At 39.9% G+C, this 12768-nt stretch overlaps 1 pseudogene; it reads left to right on the forward strand.

Moving 5' to 3' along the window:
* LOC143438322 (protein SET-like) overlaps positions 1–7335 on the forward strand; it is a 55981-nt pseudogene extending 48646 nt beyond the window's left edge.
* Positions 7336–12768: the final 5433 nt, after the last annotated feature.

A 12768-nucleotide genomic window follows, 5' to 3' on the forward strand; every position in this document is an offset into this window, starting at 1 on the left:
AGTTTGAAGGTAGATATAAAGAAAGTAGCTTGAAATATCAGTCTGAATTATAGAGAAACTGAACAAAACCTGAGATCTAGTTGTGTATAGAGACTTGGGCATAGGCAAGAGTACCCAGGGAGACTGTGGGGCTAGACAGAGTCAGTGTACACCACCCAGGTGGTGAGAAATCACAGGGTCTTATTTTGTATAAATTAGCCTAATTTCATAGTCAGGGTTCTCTTTTTATAGTCTGAGAGTAATGTAATTTCATCTGTTAGAATTTACTTCCTGTGGGCAGTGAAAGGACCTGAGGGCATGATCCAGCCCTTGGTGATGCATGTTTGTGTGTGTGTGTGTGTGTGTGTGTGTATGCAGAGGCTGGACCCTCCAGCTGTTTTCCTTCCCAGCCTTGCCAAAAGATGGTGCCTGCGTCTTTGTCTACCTAGTACAAGTTCCACCCAGCTCCTCTTCCCCTTGGTTTTTTTTTTTTTTTTTTTTTTTTTTTTTTTTTTTTGTCTTGTCAACTCTTAAAGACCACAAGGAAACATGAAGCCATTTCACATGTCTCTTGCCTTATCACTTTTAGCTCAGGGTCTCTCTGGTCTGGAAAGAATTGGGATGGCAAGAAGGATAGTCCATGCTGTATTTTTTTTTTTTTTTTATAGTATCATTTCTCCAATTCTCATAAGGGCTTAACCATGGTTTTTCAGTGGGGAAGGGGAGTGAGTCATGTGGCCTTACTGGTTATTTCTGGTTTGGGATCCTGGTACACACCTTTCTGAGGACTTGGAGTATCAAGGCCACTACTATCAAGGCTTGAACCAAGAGATGAATATACATATATATTCTAACTAGCACTAAAGTAAGATGAGAAAATAAGCAGGCCTGTGGGCTTCAGAGTACAGAGGCAGGAACAAAAGGAAAGATGGCTCCCAGGAAGCCAGAGTGCCCCACAGGAGGCACCTGTGACATCTAGAAGCTTCTATGACAGCAGCGGGGCAGCAAGCTGGCAGACTCACATTCAAGAGAAGGACAAATGGGTCCAGAGCTACCTGCCCTCAGTCATGCCTGTGGTTGTCTGCAGTAAGGAAGAGGACCCCTGGCAGGCTCCTGTAGAGCCATCTCTGCTTTGTACAGGGTCATGTGCTACAAACAGTTTTGCTGCACAGGACTCCTGGTCTGTTCTTCCGATTGCCAACCTTCCTGGAGTACAAATTCCCTGGGCAGAGCAACACAATTTATATTCATAAGTCTTCAGCTCCCAGCACAATATCTGACACATAGCAGATTCTAATTTAAATTTAACAAATGACTGAAAGTCAGGCTTTCTAAAAGAATTGTCACGTTGACCAGAAATAGGGCTGAAATTATGTAAAATCTCAGGAAACTTTCTTCTTCCTGCCATGCTGGGCAGAAAAGGGGTGTGCTCTGCGTCCTGACGACTCTGTTTTCTTGGGTTTGGTGATAAGAGTGGCAAAATGAAAACCAGGATCTGGGCATTTGTACCCTGACCAAATATAGACATGGGATTCCTAACATATCTTGGAGATATTTTAACTCATGGGTGCAATTCAGAAGCAAATCAATTTCTCATGGATACATGTACCCTCTGACAAAGACATTTTACTCTGAGAAAGAATAGCAAACAAAGAGAATACATATAAGCATTGTTTTATATTTAAATGTGCACAGTCTAACAGTTATTAAGGGAAAAAAATAAAAGGACAAGTGATTAAAAACAAAAGGGGTTGGGGACCCAGGCTTCTCCTTATCTAAAACCACAGGATGACACAGAATTCCCAACACATTATGTTTAAGAGATGTTTCAGTGAGCCCTGTAAAGTAGAATGATTAACTTGTAAAGAATATTCAAAGGACAAAAATAATCATATTTAGGGTGGGGCCTAGGAAATGCTCACTCCTTATTTCCCAGTGAGAATAAAGGCTTAAGGAGGCAAGGGAAGATTTTTGAAGCATTAGGATTCACCATTTCCATTTATGAAGAAGTATATGATTTTTTCCAAGGAATTACACACAACAGACTGAATCCATTTTTAGCTTCTAAATCAACATTGGAGAGCTACCCAGTTTGGAAGCATCTCTGCTGTGTTTGAAATTACTAAGGGGCCCTTAGGTGAAAGGTGGTCTGTAAATGTAAATAAATATTCTTGTTATTTCATTACTGTTCTGAGTTATGTTGTTAGGAGCACCATCCTCTGGACTGGGAGCTCAAACATGAGGGAAATGCATGGTAACCTAAAGATTAAATTTCACAGCTGTAAACACCCAAAAGAACTTCTGGCAGAGAACTGTCAGCTGTAAATTTACAGCCTACACAGGCAGCCAAGCTTTGTTGGAAGGAAAAAATGCTCTTGAAAAATATGTTTTTCTAAAGTTTGATTTCGAAGAGAAATCAGATTTCTGTATTTTTAGTAAGCATGGGGGTAGTGAAGGGGTTGAGAAGGAAAGAATACCAGAAGCACTTGGGAAGACCTGGAGATTTTTCTTTGCTTTATTTTCCCCTCTAACACGTCCATTTCTGCTTCTTTATATAATTAACCATCTGGGTTGGAATAGCTGGTGAAATCATATTTACTGAAGGCTAACTGGGTACTTGGGCCAGTGTTGGTGTTTGGGGGGGGCATGGAATAGACAAATGTTGAAGTTTTGGTCCTTGCCATTTTGTAATGTCTAGGCAAAGGAAAAAGACCAACCAAAAGAAAAACAACAGGGGACCATCCTTAAAAGGATCCAGCATTAGACTTTGGAACAAGTGGTTCTTCTGAGTGTGTGGGTTGCAGCCAGGGACATACAGAGTTCCAGAGGCTCCTCGTGGCACCAGACACAGGAGGGGTGTTCTGAGACAGCTTGTATGTTGCAGCGTTGTAGGTCCAAGGTTCTGTCAATGAATCAAGTTGAATGAGTTTGGCTTCCATTTGGCTTGGTGCTTGCTCAGGGGACTCTAAGATCCTCATGCACCCAGTTTGCTGGTGAGCTGGGTAATTCATCTTTTTGAAGAGGAGGAAGAGAACACCAGCATATTTTTAATATATTTATTCTGTTTACATACATACACTTGCACACATACACTTATACACACACACACACACAGCTATGTCCTCTCTATAATCATTAACTAGTGGCTAATGATTACATTGTATGTGCATAGGCACTATGTGCGTGGGTATGGCAGGTCTTATTTGCTTGCACAAAGGTAACATATCAGTGTTCACCCCATTGTGTTCTGCATGGCTTCAGGACTTTACCTAACTATGGTGGTGATGGAATCAAGAAAAGACAGGCACACAGATACGGAAAGGCTGGGATTGGATAGACTATGCTGTCTGGTAGAAAAGCTTCAGCATCTAGAAGCTCAGGTTGTTGATTAGTTACAGTTGAACAGTGAGACAGGACTATTACATGCAGATAAACAAGGAGTCATTGTTACGTGGGGAGAAAGCTACAGTGGACATTTCTGTCTGCACTGTCAGCATTTTCAATTGGATCAGAGAGGAAGGTTTTGCCATCATTGAACCTCATCTGAAGGAGGCTTTTCCATTCTCATGGGGCTGAGGCATGGCTTATTGATGTGGTTGAGCCCATGTGAACAGCACAATCAACTCAGGAACCCATCACTCAGGGTTTCCTTTGCTCTGCAAAGTACACTACTACAAATATGACTTTCCCAATAACCTATAGCAGCTGCTCGTGCAGGTGAGGGCCTGTGAGCTCCTGTACCATCCATGATTTAATGTTGATGGGCCCAGTCTTGTGTAGGTAGGTAGCAACCACTACTGTGATTTTATGGGTAAAACATTATGTCAAATCTAGAAGACATTTTTCAGCATTCTTTCTCATCCTCTGATGCTTACAGTGTTTCTGCAATGTTCTTTGAACCCCTGGCGATGACATAGATGTCCCATTTAGAACTGAACATTCAAAAGTCACTCATTTTAATCACTTATGAGTCCATCCCCTCCAGTGCCTGTTACCTCCCTGGTCATGAGCTTTTAACCAGGTTTATATTATTAGGCACCAACTCCTCCTGTAGAGTTCAATCAGATAGCAGTTGGTTACCTCTGTCACTACCATGCCACTATTGCACTGATGGTTAAACCTTGCTTTGCAGGTTGCTATCTTAGCACTCAGGGTGCGACTATTGGTGACTTTTCCTCCCCAGTAACCTGCATAGTACCCTTCAGCATTATGAAAGCTAGGGAGGGTACTTCAGCTTGGATTCTCTATGACCTACAGTCAAAGTAATATTTTCACTTTTGAAAATCATTTAAAAATTAACATTCAAACAAAGATGTCATATGTACATGAAAGCTTAACAGGAAAACTATGCTTATCTAGCTTATGAGATTCCTGTTGTTGAATCGAGCTTCTGCTTCTGGCATTTATAGTCAGAATTCTAATTAATGTATCTACCACACAGGCTTGATTTCTTGGAATAGACATCATCTGTTAACTTCTATCACAGTAAACAAAGGGCTTATTATTTCATTAACACACCTACTTCATAATCACAATATCTAAATAGTAATATTCATTTTTTTCACCCCAGTTACTAATGCTATGGTAGTGTGACTGTGGAGATAGTGTTTAGTACATAGTTGTACACTACAATATGTCTCATGTTGTACAACCATTGTGGAGTTGATATTTGCTACTTTTGTATGTGTCATGTTTTTCTTCTAATGCTTCAAGGTCTCTGTCACCCATATGTTCCAGAACTTTCCACATTCACAAACAAATCAAACCTGTCTTCATTTTTCCCATTGTGAAACTCTATCCTGTTTTTCCACTAGAGTCTGGATGGACCACTTTGCTTGGAGAGCCACTCATAGTTTGGTACTGATCTCATTATCACGTTTGTTGGTTTTTATTGTTGGAGCTTTCTAGCAGGCTCCTATTAAGTGGTGGGAAGATAATGCAATTTTTAAGATTCAGATATTTGAAAAGGTCTCTCTTTTACATTTACATTTCCTTGATAGTTTGAGTACAGGATTTCACTTGGAACATATTTTCGCTCACAGTTCTGTAAGAACGGTTGCATTTTCTTCTACTGCATAGACATGCCAAGGAGAATAATAATGTCATTCTGATTGACACATCTTTGATCTATTTTTTTCTTCTTTTAGAAGCATAATTTTTGGTTCTCCTCATTTCTCACACTCTCAGGAAGCACTGTGAAGGTTGTAAGGTATGAAACTTTACCTTGGTCCTTGTAGAGACTATGGCTATCACTCCCATTTAAAGACAAGTTAACAAGAGCAAAGCACAGTAGATTAGGCTTGGTGAAGAATGGCCAGCTAGATAGAAATGCAACTGGATAGAACAGAGTCGATGGGGGAAGTACCCAGCAAGGCCTGTCAGTCTAGGTGTATCTTGGTGTCTGTGTAGCTTCCTTTCCTCTGGGAAAGGATTTGGACCCTTTCTGAATGATAGTTTTCAAAAACCAAGAGATAATGATGAGAGTGAGATTTCTGGGCTTTATAGTTTATTTTGAGGGAGGCAGAGAACAGCTTCTCTGACCAGCCTCAGGAAGAAGGACTTTAGTTTCTTTGACTCACTTTAGGAACCGATAAGAGTTCAGGGCAGGTTAGAGACAGCAGACTTCAGAACCTGCCCATACTCTGAGGTAACATAAGCTGAGGCTCAGGACTTAGGTACTACTGGCCTTTTGTCAATCATTGTGATTGACCACATCAGTCTAGAGACATACACTCTTTAGTTTCAGAGAATAAAAGAATTTTAAAGTTTTTAGTTTGGTGTGTGTGTGTGTGCGCGCGCACATGTGAACTATTGCGTGTGGAGATCAGACTGGTAACTCAGTTCTCTCTACCGTGTGTTTCAGACACTGCACTCCAGTTAACAAGCTTGTGTGGCAAGCTCTTTCTACCCACTGAGCTATCTTGGCTCAGTTCTAGGGAATTTTGTTATGAGAAAATTAGATCTTTTATAATTGGCTCCCTGCTTTCGCTTTGCAGAGCTCCTGTTAGTCATACCCAGGGCCTGGATCCTCTGGCTTTCCTGTCTTGCTGTGTGTCTTGTCCATCTCTTCATATATTTGGCTCTTCTGGTGTCTTCTCTTTATTTCCCAATGCGTACATTACTGCAGCAGCAGCAGCAGCAGAAAAAAAATCAGAGAATTTTGCTTAGATCTCTGAGTTATGAATCGGTTTCTGTGTCTGTGTCTGCTTTCATGGCTCTCATATTGGAAGCATCCCTCAAGTGTCTGTCACCCTCGGCTGTCTGCTTAGATTCACAAGGAGACATCAAAAGGAGATTGAAATCTCTATGTGTGGTGGGGGAAGGGTAGGGTTGTGCCCACTGCTCCACTTGCCAGTACTGAAGGCATTTCTATTTTATTTGCTTCTGTTAATGCTAGTGGCATGTGTGCACAAGTGTGTGTATGTGTGTGTATTGTGTATATGTGTGTGTATATTGTGTGTATGTGTGTATGTATATGTGTGTGAGTGTGAGTGTTTGTGTGTGTGTATATGTGTGTGTTTTGGGTGTGTGTGTATGTGTGTGCACATGTGTGTATATGTGTGTGTGTTGGGGTGTGTGTGTATGTTTTGGGGTATATGTATATGAGTGCGTATGTGAGTGTGTGTATGTGTGTATGTGAGTGTGTATGTATGTAAGTGTGTGTATATGTTTTGGGGTGTATGAATGTGTGAATGTGTATGTGTGTGTATGAGCGCTCACAAGTCTGTTGGTGTTTGTTTTTATTTTGACTGTAGAGAATGAGCCCTGCATTTCCTGCCTGAGGACTGGGATTCTGGGATTGTAGTTTGGTTGCTCAGTTGCATTTGTCTGGTTTTTTTTGTTTTGTTTTTTTGTTTTTTGTTGTTGTTGTTGTTGTTTTTGTTGTTGTTGTTGTTCTTTTAAACCAGACTTAGGAAAAGAAATGAGAGTCTGACTCTTTATGCTGTGAATTCTCATTTAATCTCCTTATTTCTACTTCTTGTCCTGTCTCAACTTCAAGTGTAATGACACTGAGACTAAAGGGTTCTCTGGCCACTGTGTGAAGTGTGGGAGTGGTTTTAGGGACAGGCTGACTTGTGTGGTGGAAAAGTCGCTGTGGAGTCTAATCAGGCTGGGTCTGGGTCTGTCAAGACTTGCCCTCCTGCTCCTCTGACAACTTGTGCCCCGTGATATGGATTTATGGGGGATATGTGTTCTAAGAAGCCTTATTTCTTTTCGTTATTAGTCTTTCAGCAGCTTGGCTACTCCCTCATCCTGGCTGAGTCAGAACCATACCCATCGCTCCTCTGCCGGTATTTCTTTCAACTGGTCATTTGTTCTCGTGATCTAAGAGCCATTCCTTCAACTGTCACTTGACGAGGTTTAGGGTATAGGCCTGCTGTGCTCCAAAGTTCTCACTGGCCTGGTTCTGTTAAAATGTTCAACTTTCTGTTTACATCCAAACTAGCCTTGGGTCTCGAGCAAAGCACTCAGATATTCTTGGTTTCAGCTTCTCACTTGTAAAATAAAAAACAAAAGCACACATTAAGAACCTGGAAACCACAAAACATCTGCTTGCTTGTCAGTCTCTTGATCGTATGCCTGAAGGGAGAGTGGACACGTGAGAATGCTGTGCAGAAAACAAAAACGGGCTAAAAATTAAAACGCATGATGAACAAAACCAAGAAATGGACGAAAGCCTCTTTTACAAATGGAAAAAGAGTTACCCTCTCTCCCAGCCCAGCTTTCTTGTGCTGAGTGTTTGGCATAAGGTGAGGCTGGTGGCAACAACTTTCCACATGTTTGGATCCATATTCCTTTTCTGTCTGCACAGCCCTTGGCCTTTGCTTTCACCCCTGCCACAGCAAAGAGAAGGCCGTCTGTAGTGTTCTTTGCCCTTAGTCTGAAGCAACTCTTAACATTTCTATTTAATTGCAAATTTGTGTTCTAACATATAAATCCACAGCCTCCTACATTGTCTGTTAGGCTATATTACTTATATAAATCCAGGAAGACAGTAGAGAGAAGTAAAAACGAAATGCTAAACACAGTCATAATTTTGAGGCATGAGTTCCACCATGCTAGAATCCGTGGCGTTGCAGAGCTGAGCCTTCAGGACAGAACACTGTGAGGGCAACATGCAGAGTGTGAGGAAGTGCCTTGTAAGACAATAACGTTTCCGACAGATGCAGGGAGCTGCGATAATCATTGCCCATCTGTCCGTGCCTTGCTTTGCTCATCTGTAGATGGAGTCATTGAGAGATTCAGTTTACACTCTAGAAAGATTAGCTTGTCATGCCCCATCTCTCCTACCAAATGCGACTGAGCCCCAGGACAAACAACAACAACAATTACACAGTCAGTCATTTGAAAAACCTCACATCTCATTGAAATAGACAATGAGTGGTATATTTGAGGAGGGTCCCCAAATGCTACCAGCCCTGTCTATCTGAGCTACACGTTGTCTGCCCAGTGTCTGGAAATCTGCCTTGGAAATCAACTCCCACTGCAGAGTATTCACTGAAAAAAATGTAAATTTTGCCTGGAGTATTAACTCCCTTGAACTCTCCTATTGATATTTCATTATGAATTAGCTCAGTGAAAGACAGTTGATTCCTCTGGACAAGGTCAGATTGGGGCTCTACTTCATCTATTTTGTGGAACAATACTTATATATAATCTTGTTTCTGCTTTCCAGTTGATAAATACAGTAAGATTTTAAAAGCTTGGTGGTAATGGTGCTCAGTTATTAGTGATATAACTCTGTCAACATGGGTCATTTCCTGCAGAAAAGAGTGTCCTGCCTTTTTTGCATTTATAAAATAAAAATACAATTTTAGACTTTTGATATTCTAGCACAGGACAATTGGTAATTTTACATGAAAAGATAGTCATACAAAGAAATCCTGGGACTTTAATATTTTAGGAAAGAATTGAAATATTCTTTAAAATATGTAAAAGTATATATTTACTTAGTGTGTGTGTGTGTGTGTGTGTGTGTGTGTATGTGTAGATCTGAGGGTTTCCCATGTGGATTTTGAGTATCAAACTTAGGTCATCAGGCTTGAAGCCCAGCATTCTTACCCACTGAGCAATCTCATCAACCTCTGAAATATTCTTTATAATGAGATCTAGCAATATTCTTTTCTGTCTTTGTTACTCAAATGTTTTTATGTCCTCAATAAACTAACAATATTAGGAAATGTTTTCAATCTTGTCTTGCATCAGAAAATATTAAGTTGGCTCTTATTACTTATTTGACTAATTGAATAGAAATTTGTTCCATTATTTATGTTTTCTTAAAAACAAAAGAGGGCTGCTTGAAAAACCCAAATAATAAACTATACAAAACAAGTTAAAGAAGAGTAATTACATGAACACATCAATTTATCCCAGAAAATCATTTGACAAAATCCAGTACAACTTATGAGAAAAACAGAACCATAATAAACCAACCAACCAACCAACCAACCAACCAACCAACCACATGAAGAAATGAGAACTAGTGGAAAACTTTTTCAACTGAATAAAAACCATGCATGAGAGACCAGAAGTGCAAAGTAGTGTTGCTGAGCACATGGTCTGTTAGGAGAACACTGAGGCACAGACAGGAAGGACACCTATACTAAATGTATTTTTTCTTTTTTCTAAAAAGAACGTTTTAACTTTTAATAACATGCATCCACATGTGGGTATGTGCATGTCTGGGCAGGTTCCCCTAGAGACCAGAGACATTGACTTGCCCTGGAGCTGGATGTATAGGTGTTGTGAGCTGCCTGAAGTGGATGTCAGGTGCTAACAACTGGACTTGAATCCTCTGGATGAGGCTTACATATGCTCAACTGCTAAGCCATTCTGTAGCATGTTATTGAAGAGAAAACCCTGAAAATGAAAAGCAGGGTACTGATATGTGATTGGTAAGAGTTCGCTGGAGCCTTCTAATTATACAAGTCTTGAAACTGCCCTTGCTCTGTAGATAGCAATATCTGCATATAAGCAATCGCACCCATAAGTTATAACTGCTTTCCCAAGCTTTCTTTTTAGGACTGTTTTGGTCCCAGAATTCTTACCTGTATTATCAGTGCTCATAAGGGCTAACTCAAGATAGCAGAGATTTCGTATTCAACTGGGGACATGAACATCAGCAAAGATGGCCTATGGTTCTCAGTTGTGACATGTCTGGTATAGTTAATTTCTTCCCCTGTATGGTTCTGTTTCAGAAACATTGAATGTTTTCCTGGATTTTGCTGGATATCATTTTTTTTTTTGTTCTCTCGTTGCAGAATCTAATCTTAAGCTTATTATTTTAGAGGTATGTTTTCAACTCAGAAGCTTTACCCATTTGGAACATTTTATATGAGGATAAAGCTTCAAGCCTTTCTTTCCTTCTTTACTCATCTGCTGGTTGCAGAATACTTCTGTGTTATGAGCTTTTATAAAGCCAAAGGAGGTTTTTAGGAAACCAATTACAATATATCTCACAGCAAGATAATCACCTTTAATGTGATATCTTCAAGGCATTCTAGGGATGCTGTCATCACTAAGGTTTTAGGGTTGTCACAACAGAAGTCTTGAAACCACACATGTAGCACTGTTTTCTTTTCTGGAAGTCAACTGTGTACAAGAGAAGATAAATAGATCTGTTCTGCTCCCTAATCTAAGACAACTGAGTCTTAATTTTACATACTTCTTGGGATTTCCCAGCATGCCACACTTCAGGGGTTTTGGTTTTACTTGGCTTGAGTAAGTCACTTGCCAAAACTCTGTACTCCTGGGTTGAGTTTGAGAATCACTGGAGCTGGATTTGGCGACTCATGTTTTCAAAATGACAAACAAATTAATCTTCTTTTTTGATAAAATTATATTTACTCAAAGAAACCCTTAAAATATGTTTTTCTTTAGCCATCAAAAAAGGCAGGTATGTAAACCAGAAACCAGATTTAACCAGAGAGTCTGAGGATACTGATGATTTATATTTGAGCCTCTCTCACAAACACACCAGATGTTTCATGTACCAAATCATCCCTTGGTGCTGAAATCTAGATTTTACTGACATCCAAATATTGCTATTGCAAGTGCTGAAATACTCCCAAGTCTAACATGTATAAGGAAATCAGACCTCTTCTCCAAATCAAACTATGTAATCTTTCAGACTATTCAAAGAGCTGTAATTTACTTCAGAGATGGGGAATGTGTAGTAACACATAAAAACACCATATGACACAAAGTTAGGTTATCTTTAACATGTCTGTCTTCAAAAGTTTAAACACCATTGCTTCTTGACAGGTGTAGAGTGCATGATTTAAAATGGATTTCAGGCCATTTGTATCACTGCTTAGGGGGTGACTTCATTCTTTCTCACTGACATATGTCTTAACCATGCCAATGAGAAGGAGAAGAACATCTTTGCAACCATCGCTGCCTTGCTTGTCATGGACACATGGCCCTGCAGAAGCTCATCAGGTTCCATAGAAACAGCAGCAGGCCAGACAGTTTCAGACTTTCCTCCGCTGGTGAGTTTACTACATACTATCAATCTTAGCCTTGGAGTATCCGTACATCTTTTTGCTTTTATTGGATTCCATTTTTGGATTATGCAAATATCTCTCCTGGAGCTTCCAGTGAGAGTAGTGTATTTGTATAACAGCATTTTGGTATAATTTGACAGTTTACAGTTAGAAATGTGGTCTAGAAAGAGGCAGTTTCCTGAATGAGGATTTTTGTATCTTGGTGCTAATGCTGACTTTATTTTAATGGCCTTGGGAGAAACCTACTGAGCTGTCCCTATCTTTATTTAGTCCCTTGCAAACTGGGAAATAGCTGACATATAATCATGCTGCCATTGTGTTGCCAATGAATGGCACCAGGACATGACTCACAAAGCAAGTCACTCTACTCAAGGTACACACTTCCCCTATAATTTATATTTAGATTCATGATTGGAGAATTATACCATATATTTGGTAACTCATGTATTCACCCCAAGCCCCCAAGTTTGGTAAATTTGCTAGTATTCACCTTGTCCAGAGGCTGGACATCATGAAAGTACGTTCTCTTGGGAATAGTAACCATTCTCCACTGTTGTTAAATCCATTTGGTGAAGAAGTGTTTTGTTTGTTTAGACAAAAGGACTTAGATCTCATTAAAGTAAAACACATGGGTTTCCAGGACATAGCCAATGCCCCCAACTTGTATATTTCTTAATCTTTTGAACTGAGATCAGTTTTATCTTCCATTTCTCTGTGAGCCTGTGTATTTCCTGAGCAATGTCCAAGCAGAGTAATTTTACAACATGAGGGATAACCAAGGCTGGAGCTTTTGTTTTAGATGAAAATACACGTGTAACATGGATTCACATAAAAACACAGACACCAAAATCTGATCAATAAGAAACAATTTGCACCTCTGCAACTTGTTTAAACAATGGGTACTACAAGCCCAGGTGCATTGGTGATTGTTTCTGTGCTCTTAGCACTCTAGTGGCATTAAAATCATGGGTGCTTTTGTTTTCCCTACACAATCAGTTCTTTAAGATGCTGTGAGGATGGACTGGATTTCTTTAGTCTCCGAATGCCTGGCAGTTCACCCGGACCAGTTAAATAATAAATAATAACAAATTCTGAGCTTATTGACGTTTGAACCCTTGAACTAGTCAGTTAATCATGATATTATGTCAAGATTAAAGGCATAAAATTCTAAAACTGACTGAAGATGCAGATAGATAAATCTCCCAGCAGGAATAATTGCAAACTCTTTTGAGTGAATAAAAAATGATGATCACTTATGCTGTTTAGGGTCTAATAACTCAGG

Source organism: Arvicanthis niloticus, chromosome 25 (genome assembly GCF_011762505.2).
Source record: "Arvicanthis niloticus isolate mArvNil1 chromosome 25, mArvNil1.pat.X, whole genome shotgun sequence".
In the NCBI taxonomy this organism is placed as follows: domain Eukaryota; kingdom Metazoa; phylum Chordata; class Mammalia; order Rodentia; family Muridae; genus Arvicanthis; species Arvicanthis niloticus.